Source organism: Giraffa tippelskirchi, chromosome 1 (assembly GCF_054371585.1).
Source record: "Giraffa tippelskirchi isolate mGirTip1 chromosome 1, T2T-mGirTip1v1.2.pri, whole genome shotgun sequence".
NCBI lineage: Eukaryota > Metazoa > Chordata > Mammalia > Artiodactyla > Giraffidae > Giraffa > Giraffa tippelskirchi.
Window position 1 is genome coordinate 135,175,956 of NC_137275.1, and position 12,394 is coordinate 135,188,349.

Genomic DNA, 12,394 nt, shown 5'->3' on the forward strand with positions numbered 1-12,394 from the left:
GGTTACATAGCATCACCAACTCAATAGACAAGAACTTGAGCAAACTCTGGGAGATAGTGGAGGACAGGGAAGCCTGTCGAGCTATAATCCATGGGCTTGCAAAGACTTGGACACGGCATAGTGTCTGAACAACAATTAATTTATTATTTTAAGAATCTTGTTTACCTCTTCACTATCTAGGAAAAAATTTCTTGCTAGACAAATAGTATTGAGCACAGGAAAAGTTTATTTAAAAGTTAGTTAAAGTCTTAGGAGAGCCCATAATGCAGTAGCCTATTTTGAGCTGGAATTTACAATTGGAATGGTATCCATGTTATAAAATTGTCGTTTAGTTGCTAAGTCATGTCCCGTTCTTTTGTAGTCTGCCAGGCTCCTCTGTTCATGGGATTTCCCAGGCAAGAATACTGGAGTGGGTTGCAATTTCCTTCTCTAGGGAATCTTCCTGAACCAGGGATCGAACCCACCATCTCCTACATTGCAGGCAGATTCTTTACTGTTCAGCCACTGGGGAATCCCTAATTTGGATTTTTCACTAAATCAGGCTGACTAATCCTGAACTAGTGTTAATATATGGAGTGTACTTTTATCTAGAAATGTTGCCATGTCTACAGTTGGATGTTCATGCAGTTCTTATTCAAGTGCATGAGATTCACATTGTAAGAAAGTAGCAGGTTATGCTTTCTTGCTGGAATGACATTGGGAAAATGTTCACCGTTAGTTCACGGGGTCTCTGGAATGCTTTGAATTGCCTATTTCATTGACTGTGATTATTAGCTTAAAACTATATACTCTACCGAGAAACGATAAATTTAACTCTCTTAGCCCTCCCTTGTCACATGAACCTTGACTACATGAAACTGAATGACTGTTTTGTGCATTGTAAACCCTTGCTGATCATAGTGTGTTCTACGGAGAAGAGGACTTCCTAGGTGGCTCAGTCATAATGAATCTGCCTTCAGTGAAGAAGATGCAAGCTTGATCCCTGGGTCAGGAAGATTCCTTAGAGGAGGAAATGGCAACACACTCCAGTGTTCTTTCCTGGAGAATTCTATGGACAGAGGAGCCTGGAGGGCTGCAGTCCATGGGGTCACAAAAAGATCTGGACATGACAGAGTGGCTGAGCATACCACAGAGAGACAGCATGGGCCTCACCTGGGAATATATTATAAATACAGATTCTTAGGCACTACCCCAGTCCTGCTAAATGAGAGTCTGCATTTTAACAAGCTGACAAGGTGATTTGCATGCACCTTTTTTTTTTTTTTTTTTAGTTTTTCTTTTTTTTTTTTTTTTTTATAAATTTATTTATTTTAGTTGGGGGCTAATTACTTTACAATATTGTAATAGTTTTTGCCATACATTGACAAGAATCAGCCATGGGTTTACACATGCACCTTAAACTTTGAGACATGCTGAGCTAAGACTTGAACAGTAACAAAGCCCCTGAACTGATCATAACTCTTTCCCAGAACATGGCACAGATTTGTAGTATGTATTTTTTTAATTGACTGACAACCATCAGGACATGCGTGCTAGCCCTAGGCCATTCTCCATATTTGGTTGTGGAATATCAGACAGAGGAGAATGATAGCAGTTTCTATCTCCTTTGTGTTTCCTGTCATTACAAACCTCTTTGTTCCAAGTAAAGTCACCTTTGAAATTTTCGCTAGTTAAACAAAAACTATATGTATTTTCAGATGACCTAAGGCTGTTTGATCTTCAAGCACGCTAAATAAAGATTATCATCTTTTTTTTCACCTGATTACATCTTAGTGAATGCTTAAAAAGCATATTTGATGAAATGTTACACATTTTATTGGAATGTGATACCATATTGCTCATTTCACTTTCTATCTTAGGAGGCAATAGATTTGTTAATGAAAGGCCACTGGGTTGAATTATGTAGTTTTATCAGAGCCTAAACCTCAACGCAAATCAGTACGTTTTTCTTGACTAAAGATTGCACAAGAAAGCACAGTGATTTTCATTTTATTTTCCATAGTGAAAAATACTGTATTCCCCAAATCATTAGCCATATTAATTTTATAAAGTGCCTCAGAATGTGTTGAACCAATGATACTTTTTCCCTTGAATTGTTTACATTTTAAAATATATCTGTTTAACTTTTCCAGCCATCATCATCAGTTCAGTTGCTCAGTTGTATCCGACTCTTTGCGACCCCATGAACTGCAGCATACCAGGCATACCTGTCCATCCCCAACTCCCAGAGTTTACTCAAACTCATGTCCATCGAGTCGGTGCTGAAATCCAACCATCTCAACCTCTGTTGTCCCCTTCTCCTCCCACCTTCAATATTTCTCAGCAACAGGGTCTTTTCAAATGAGTCGGTTCTTCGCATCAGGTGGCCAAAGTAGTGGAGTTTCAGCTTCAGCATCAGTCCTTCCAATGAATATTCAGGGCTGACTACCTTTAGAATAGACTGGTTGGATCTTAATGCTATCCAAGAGACTCTCAAAAGTCTTCTCCAACACCACAGTTCAAAAGCATCGATTGTTTGGCACTCAGCTTTCTTTATATTCCAAGTCGCACATCCATACATGACTACCGGAAAAAGCATAATTTTGACTAGATGGACTTTTATTGGCAAAGTAATCTCTCTGCTTTTTAATATGCTGTCTAGGTTGGTTGCTACTTTTCTTTCAAGGAGCAAGAGTCTTTTAATTTCATGGCTGTAGTCACCATCTGCAGTGATTTTGGAGGCCAAAAAATAAAGTCAGTCACTGTTTCTACTATTTCCCCATCTATTTGCAATGAAGTGATGGAACTGGATGCCATGATCTTAGTTTTCTGAATGTTGAGTTTTAAGCCAACTTTTCCACTCTCCTCTTTCACTTTCATCAAGAGGCTCTTTAGTTCTTCTTTGCTTTCGGCCATAAAGGTGGTATCATCTGCTTATCTGAGGTTATTGATATTTCTCTCGGCAGTCTTGATTCCAGCTTGTGCTTCCTCTAGCCCAGCATTTCTCATGATGTACTCTGCATATAAGTTAAATAAGCAGGGTGACAATATACAGTATTGATGTACTCCTTTCCCTATTTGGAACCAGTCTGTTGTTTAATTTCTAGTTCTAACTGTTGCTTCCTGAGCTGCATACAGATCAAGACACAGGTCAGGTGGTCTGATATTCCCATCTCTTTAAGAGTTTTTCACAGTCTCTTGTGATCCACATAGTCAAAGACTTTGGCATAGTAAATAAATCAGAAGTAGATGTTTTTCTGGAGCTCTTGTGCTTTTTCGATGATCCAACGGATGCAGGCAGTTTGGTCTCTGGTTCCTCTGCCTTTTCTAAATCCAGCTTGAACATTTGGAAGTTCATAGTTTACCTTCTATTGAAGCCTTGGAGAATTTTGAGCATTACTTTCCTTGGAGAATTTTGAGCATTACTTTCCTAGCGTGTGAGATGAGTGCAATCGTGTGGTAGTTTGAGCATTCTTTGGCATTGCCTTTCTTTGGGATTGGAATGAAAACTGACCTTTTCCTGTCCTCTGGCTACTGCTGAGTTTTCCACATTTGCTGGCATATTGAGTACAACAGTTTCACAGCATCATCTTTGAGGATTTGAAATAGCTGAACTGGAATTCCATCACCTCCACTAGTTTTGTTTGTAGTGATGCTTACTAAGGCCCACTTGACTTTGCATTCCAGGATATCTGGCACTAGGTGAGTGTTCACACTATCTTGATTATCTGGGTCGTGATGATCTTTTTTGTATAGTTTTTGTATGTATTCTTGCCACCTCTTCTTAATATCTTCTGCTTCTGTTAGGTCTATATCATTTGTGTCCTTTATTGTACCCATCTTTGCATGAAATATTCCCTTGGTACCTCTCATTTTCTTGAAGAGATCTGTAGTCTTTCCTATTCTGTTTTCTTCCTCTCTTTCTTTGCATTGATCACTGAGAAGGGCTTTCTTATCTCTCCTTGCTATTCTTTGGAACTCTGCATTCAAATGGGTATATCTTTCCTTTTCTCCTTTGCTTTTGGCTTCTCTTCTTTTCACAGCTATTTGTAAGGCCTCCTCAGACAACCATTTTGCCTTTTTGCATTTCTTTTTCTTGGGAATGGTCTTGATCTCTGCCTCCTGTACAATGTCATAAACCTCTGTCAATAGTTCTTCAGGCACTCTGTCTATCAGATCTAATCCCTTGAATCTATTTGTCACTTCCACTGTATAATCGTAAGGGATTTGATTTAAGTCATACCTGAATGGTCTAGTGGTTTTCCCTACTTTCTTTAATTTCAGTCTGAACTTGGCAATAAGGAGTTCATGATCTGAGCCACAGTGAGCACCTGGTCTTGTTTTTGCTGACTGTATAGAGCTTCTCCATCTTTGGGTGCAAAGAATATGATCAGTCTGATTTCAGTATTGACCATCTGGTGATGTCCATGTGTAGAGTCTTCTCTTGTGTTGTTGGAAGAGGGCGTTTGCTATGACCAGTGCATTCTCTTGGCAAAACTCTATTAGCCTTTGCCCTGCTTCATTCTGTACTACAAGGCCAAATTTGCCTGTTACTCCAGGTATTTCTTGACTCCCTACTTTTGCATCCCAGTCACCTATAACTGAAAGGACATCTTTTTTTGTATGTTAATTCTAGAAGGTCTTGTAGGTCTCCATAGAACCACTCAACTTCAGCTTCTTCAGTATTATTGGTCAGGGAATAGATTTGGATTATTTTAATATTGAATGGTTTGCCTTGGAAATGAACGGAGATCATTCTGTTGTTTTTGAGATTGCGTCCAAGTACTCCATTTTGTACTGTTTTGTTGACTAAAATGGCTGCTCCATTTCTTCTAAGGGATTCTTGCCCGCTGTAGTAGATATAATGGTCATCTGAGTTAAATTCACCGATTCCAGTCCATTTTAGTTCACTGATTCCGAAAATGTTGACATTCACTCTTGGCAATAAAATAGTTTTATTGCAGTTAATGAAGATTTCTTTTCTTTAAATTCTTCTTTCATAAAGTTTGTATTTTATTAGTTTTGCCTTCTAAGGGAAATATTTTACCATTTAAAAAATAGGAATATGGAAATATTGGTCCTCTGTACCATCAATCTTTAACCTTAAGTCCTCACTTTTTTCCTTTGGTAGCTAAAGTAAATGACTTTATTCACCCCTACAGATAAAGAACACAGAGGATATTGGTTTGCAGTTGTATACAGAATAGTAAACCTTGATGCTCAGAATGTCTTAAGATCTCACTTTAAACTTACTTCAGGTATTTACTCCATATATCCAGTGTGTATATACTTTGCTACTGTTATGCTCTGCTATGCTATGCTAAGTCGCTTCAGTCGTGTCCAACTCTGTGCGACCCCATAGACAGCAGCCCACCAGGCTCCGCCGTCCCTAGGATTCTCCAGGCAAGAATACTGGAGTGGGTTGCCATTTCTTTCTCCAGTGCATGAAAGGGAAAAGTGAAAGTGAAGTCGCTCAGTCGTGTCCGACTCTTAGCGACCCCATTGACTGCACCCTACCAGGCTCCTCCGTCCATGGGATTTTTCCAGGCAAGAGTACTGGAGTGGGGTGCCATTGCCTTGCTACTGTTATCTTCCCAATAATCAAATTGTTTTTTATTAAGCCAGTATTATTTTTGTTCATTTTTGGCATGCATTCTTTTTTTAATTGAAGCATAGTTGATTTATAAGTCCATATTATGACTCTAAGATTTCAGAAAATTAGAGTTTAAGAGAAGATTCCAGATGTCTCCAGGAAGGAAAAAGTAAAACTGGGGATCCAGTGTCATGTGACTTCTTAATATTTAACTAGAAGGGAGGATTCAGTGAAGTGGCAACTCTGATGCTTTTCTGAAATGTGACGGTGTGCCTTTGCGTAGGTTGTCTTCATCTCTTTCATGGTCATGTGGGTCCCTTCCATCTGGAAATGAATCCTCGTCATTTCTGAGAAATTTCATTATACCATTTCTTTATGGTTACTACTTCCTTTTACTCTAACCTTGTTTTCTTAAACTCTTATTAGTTGAGGTTTGGATTTTGTATTTTTATCTTCTAATTTATTTAAATTGGGGGTGCAATTGAAAATGGACAAAAAAAATCCCCTATTTTAACATTTTCAAATTTACTCCCACTTGAGAAGTTTGCATTGGAATCAGTTTTCCTGTTTGGATGATAAGACAAGTAAGAAGATTTTGAGAGTTTTTGCCTAATGCATCTTTTTTTTTTTTAGTTTGTTTTTATGGCTGAAAAAATAAGCACTTCCCTTGTGGCTCAGCTGATAAAGAATCTGTCTGCAACACAGGAGACCTGGGTTCAATCCCTGGGTTGGGAACATCCCCTGGAGAAGGGAAAGGCTACCCACTCCAGTATTCTGGCCTGGAGGATTCCATGGACTGTATAGTCCATGGGGTTGCAAAGAGTCAGACACGACTGAGTGACTTTCACTATGGCTGAAAAAATAAGCACTTTGGGGCGTTGGTTTTGGAAATTGTTGGAAATTGTTTTTATAAGACTGCTTGTATTATTTTATCAATATTCCTAAAACATTTGATCTTAAATCTTTGTGTGTCCTTCTGTAGAGCAAAGTACATTTTTGACTTTTTGGACATTGGACTGTGTATCTCCAACTTCTGAGCCTCTGAATGGACATTTCCTGAGCATTTACCTTGTTCCAGTTGTGGTTTTAACAACTTTAGGAACCATAGATCTCATAGTTCTTACTACAGTTTTCATTCTGTAAAGGAGGAAACTGAAGCTTAGAGAAGTTAACTCTTCTAAGATTGTGACATAGTATGTGTCAAAGTCTGGTTCATGTTCAGTTTGTTTGACTCTCATGGTCAAGCTGTCTTGCACTGTTTCTGGTGATGAAGTTAGGACTAATATCTTACAGTGTATTTTCAGTGTCAGGGTACAGAGTCTTATTAAAGAGTACAGTACATAAAAGGATTATTACCTGAAATGCTTTTACTTGGAGCACTGGTTGTTTTAAGAATTTAATATCTTGGATATGTGTATATGTATGACTGATTCCCTTCACTGTTCACCTGAAACTATCAGAACATTGTTAATTGGCTATACTCTAATATAAAATAAAAAGTTTGAAATAAAAAAATCTTATATAAAGAAAATAGAGTTGAACCAGAGATAGTAGATAATTCTATCCTGTATTAGTTTTTTTTAACCATTTACTAGAATTAAAAATAGTACAAGGTAAAAAAGTGAACAGTGATCACATAATTTAAATGTGTATCAGTTAGTAGCATAAAACTAATCTTTCTTTGGTAAGTTTTTAGTTTGTGTATCCCCACAGTTCCAATGACACGTTCTTTTTTTTGTTGCTCAAATTAATGTGACTGCGAAGAGCTTGGTGTGTGTTAGTGTATGTTGTTTTCTGAACAGCTATATCTATTGCCACTTTTATTTTGTGTTTTTGGTTTATGTTTGAAAGTTGATGATTGCTGTTTTCAAGGTTCCAAAATGATGGTGGCGACAAAGACTAGAACTTGGATGGCTCTGTGGGGAAACCTTGGGTATTGATATTTTTCAAGTTTCCTTCAAAATACTTAAGGGTATAGCAGCTTTTTCCATCTATGATATATTCATAGCAGCACTAAGCAGAGCAAAGCAGAAAACTTCAACTTGGTTCAGTCAGTCTCACTTGCAAAATTTGTATTCATTTTCCCTTTTGCCCTGTGTTCCACCTCATGCATGTCTAACATCCAAGTTTACCTATTTTCAAGTAATAGTTTTTAAAAATATACTTTGTTGTAGTTTAGTTGCTAGGTTGTGTCCAGCTCTTCTGTGATCCTGTGGACTGTAGCCCACCAAGAACTTTTACCCATGGGATTTCCGAGGCAAGAGTACTGGAGCAGGTTGCCATTTCCTTCTCCATCCAAAAATATACTTATGAATATGTAATTCTTATGACTGAAAATAAAGTATAAAGAATTTTGTGCAAGCAAACTAGAATTTAAGGTAAGGTTATCTTGTGGTTGAAGATAAAATTTTGAGTTACTGCTTAACTCAAAACTGATGACTGTTTGCAATATCCTTCAGTTAGAAAACTCTATAATATTTCTTATACTAACAAGCCTATTTTTTTTGCATTATGTTATTGCTGTTATCAGTATATACCATCTTAACTTTAGTTTCCACTCACTGCAGATTTTTTTCAAAGATTTCTCAGCAAAATATTTTTGGAAACCAAATAGTAGCATGCAAATAAAACAGGTAAAATCTTAACCAATCAAAACAGTGAGATTCAGATAATTTGGTATGTGAATAAGGGACATTGCCAAAACATTGCTTTATAATACTTTAATTTCATACTTCCTACTGAAACAGTCAGATCTTGAGCAGAATTCTGATGCTGTTCATTGAAGAGTTTCTCTAAGTGCTTCAATGAACATTTGAAGACTCTCAGTTGAGGAAACGGTAGTGCAATATTTAAAATAATATACCTTTTTAGTAGTAGCCTGTAGCCTATGAAACAACATAAATTTCCCTCCTGTCTTAACCACCCTTGGCCTTTTAAAGATTTTAGACATAGATTGATAGATTGATTGATAGATGCATGGACAGCTAAACACAAAACTATTCATTCCAAAGCTCATAGTTTGTTGCCATCATTTACTTGGGATCTTGCACCATCAAATGGAAGGATCAGAGAGTTATAGGGTATAGGCAGTGATGAATAGGGGCAGAACAGCCTACAGGGTAAATTAACCTTCCTTAAACCCAAATACCATCAGAAATCAAGAAATTCCTACATCTTCCCTCTGTATCTATACTACTATTTAAGAGGCAGTTTTACTAATATTTGCCTTCTGATCAACTCCACAGAGATCTTGGTCAGCTGTTTTCATTTTAGGGTTCTGGGGTAAAACAGAAGCTGCTGCTGCTTATTCTATTCAGGAGCCTGAGGTCCTGATTTTTAGAAATAAAACAGAGAAGAGGAAAAAAGAGTTCATTCAAGCACAGCATCCACTTACTAAATATTGGTAGTGCCTTTTACTTTGAAGCAAGTTCAAATATCATTTGCTTTATCTAAGGTGATAGAACAAACATTTTTTAATCTATTGGGATATAGCTGCCTTACAATGTTGTGATAGTTTCTGCTGTACACCAAAGCTATCAGCCATATGTATACATACATCCCTCCCTCTTGGATCTCCCTCCCTCCCCCAACCCATCCCACCCATCTGGGTCACCGAAGGGCACCAAGCTCAGCAGGTTCCCATTACTCCGCCATAAAAAGAAATGAAATAGGGTCATTTGTTGTGACGTGGATGGACATAGATGTGTCAGACAGAGTGAAGTAAGTCAGAACAAACTTAACAAAATGCATCTGGACTGCAAAGATCACTTGGGTATTATGCTAATTTAGCATCATAATGGCTGATATTGCTGCCCTACCAGAATCACCTTTACCAGGTAGAAGCACTTATTTCCCAGCTACTGTAGTCTCTGGGCTGATAACAGTTCATAATTGATTTCTTTCTGAGAATTGTACTTGGTGATGGGAGCCTGTGTAGGCTGTGTCATTTTCCCAGGATACTCCACACTTTAGGACTGGCTGATTCTGGTATGCTATAGGGCAGCCCCTCTTGCCTCTAAGTGGGATAACTCTGCAGGGTTTTTTAACATTCCAGAAATCTCTGAGGGATCAATCTAACACAGTGGTGTGCACAAGCCACCTTGCACTGAAACTGATTAAGATTTCCTTTAAATTCTGTTCAGTGACATCGTGTGCGTAACTTAAAACTAACTATGGTAAGAGTATTTATGCCACAGAAAGAGATACATTTTAAAAGTAACAGTTTTTTTTTCTTTTTTTGTATTGTCTCCTAGAACCACTTACTAGCAAATAACTGAACCAAGCCTTCATCTTTGACTAGATTATTTTTATGCTGTGTCCTCTTCCTTTCACTTCAAAAGGTTTTACCTGAGAGGATACCCTCGACACTCATTTACATAAAAATTACAATTGTAGACTGTTTCTAGGAAGACCGACCTATGAGAAGTACCTGCTATGTGCCAGATGCCGTACTACATGTGTGACATAATTCTTAGGATTGTTGTTGTTGAGTCGCTAAGTCATGTCTGACTCTTTGTGATCCCCTGCACTGTAGCCCACCTGGCTTCTCTGTCCATGGGATTTCCCAGGCAAGAATACTGGAGTGGATTGCTGCTTCCTTTTCCAGGAAATCTTCCTGAACCGGGGATCAAGCCCATATCTCCTGAATTGGCATGTGGTTCTTTACTGCTGAGCTACCAAGGAAGCCCAGTTTTTAGGGTACTGCTTTGAAAATTTACTACTCTGATTTTCTAGAAGAGCCAAGTAAGCTTTATGTAGCTTGTAAAATGTCTCCAAAGTGCATATCCTTTCTAATCGATCATGCTATGTCCAAAAGATGAAAAGAACATTAAAAGATCACTTAGTCTAGTCCTTTGTCTTTTGGTTTGGCTTTATGTAAAATATTCGGGAATATTGATTTTCCTTTCTACTTTAAATGGGTGGAGCTGTTTATGATGAAAGTAAATCATTTTAAGCAAAGGTGACAGCTATTTCAAGATGTACTATGAGTGAAATATTGTACTTTGTTCTGAAAAAGATGATTTTTGGTTTTCTGCAGTATCTCATCTTTTGTCAAGACTGTCATTGACATTTCTGCTCTTTTACTCTTTAATATTACCGTCAAGTTCAACAAACACTGTGATTTACTCATGGTTAAGAAGAGAAAAGTGATTGTACATCTTCTGGAGCATGATTGTAGTAAAACTAGACACCACCCAGAATATTTAATCTGATCAGCATTTTAGAATAGAAATAGGTCATTTAATTAATAAATGACTTTAAGTTAGTAAAAAGTTAGCAAAAAGAAATAAAGCATTCTTTACAACTATTATTTACACTTAAAAAAAGAATATCATTGAGACAAAGATGATATAGATTTTATGCCATATTTTTGGAGGAATTTATATTTAAAAATGACAGATATATGCATTGGCTTACAAATTTGTCCAACAAAAAGTGCTTGCTTTTTGACAGTATTGATGAAATGATTTAATAGTACTGATGATAAATCTAGGCATTTTGTCAATATTCTTTCTGTTTTTCCAGCCAGCCCTGAAATGTTTCTTGGTTGTTTAGAGGTTATGAATTTGCCAAATATCTTTCTTGAAAACATTTTTTGTTAGTTATAGAAACAAAACTACAGATACACATTTTTTGTTTATTTTATATCTCATTAGGAAATACATAAATTAACTTTTCGAATAATGATCGAATCAAATATTGTATTAAGCTCCTAATCATAGCCCAACTTATCCTCTAATTTTTACTAAAATATTACTAATTTTCTCTAGTACTCCCTAGGCAAAAAAAAACCCAAAACCCTAAGTGGTTAGATAGGGTCAACTTCAAACACAAATGAATTTAGCACATCAAGTTTCCATTTTTAGTGTGCTACCACAAATACTACATAGTTAAAAGTCAATTGGTCAGAATCATTTTTTCATGGAATATTGTAATGGGTGGGCATTTCTAGGTTTTATTTGTCCTTTGGTTGACAGGGGAGAAGTGGCTGTATTTGTTAAAGTGTAAAACACAGAATGATTCTAAGAAAATATATTTTATTGCTTGTATTAATTGCCTTTACATACCAGGAATTTATATTCTTCAGCAGCATGTCATGATAAAAACCAGTATTTTAAGATGTTATCTTACTTATATTTCTTAATAGTGTGTATTAACAATAAATTATATAGTATAATGGTTATTGATGCTTTTGAATTGTGGTCTTGGAGAAGACTCTTCAGAGTCCCTTTGACAGCAAGGAGATCAAGCTAGTCTATCCTAAAGGAAATCAACTCTGAATATTCACTGGAAGGATTGATGCTGAAGCCGAATCTCCAATACTTTGGCCACCTGATGTGAAGAGCGGATTCATTGGATTCCCCTGATTGGAATTACCCTGATGCTAAGAAAGGTTGAGGGCAAGAGCAAGGAGGGTGGCAGAGGATGAGATGTTAGATAGCTTCACTGACTCAATGGGCATGAGTTTGAGCAAATTTCAGGATCTAGTGAAGGACAGGGATGCCTGTACAGGCATCTGATGGTGCTATAGTCCAAGCTGTCACAAAGAGTTGGACACAACTTAGCAAGCAAGCAGCAACAACAACGATTATTAAAAATGTTAGTGATGTTAATTTTGAATATAAAAGATTACATTTGTTTTTGAAAAATAATCCATAAAATCAGAATTCTGGTTCATAGTTTATTTCTGTTGATTTTACAACTTATTTTTAGAAGGGGCATCATCATATTTTGTTTCTAAATCCAAAATAAAATTCAGAAGTTTGTTGGTTTACTGAAGGTAACACAGATAGTAATAAAGACCAGTGTTTTGAACACTTT

At 37.0% G+C, this 12,394-nt stretch overlaps 1 protein-coding gene across 1 annotated transcript in view; it reads left to right on the top strand.

Annotated features, from left to right (window-relative positions):
- The window catches only part of LINGO2 (leucine rich repeat and Ig domain containing 2), a 1,356,204-nt gene that overhangs the window by 91,408 nt on the left and 1,252,402 nt on the right, over positions 1–12,394 (top strand). The window lies entirely within an intron of this gene.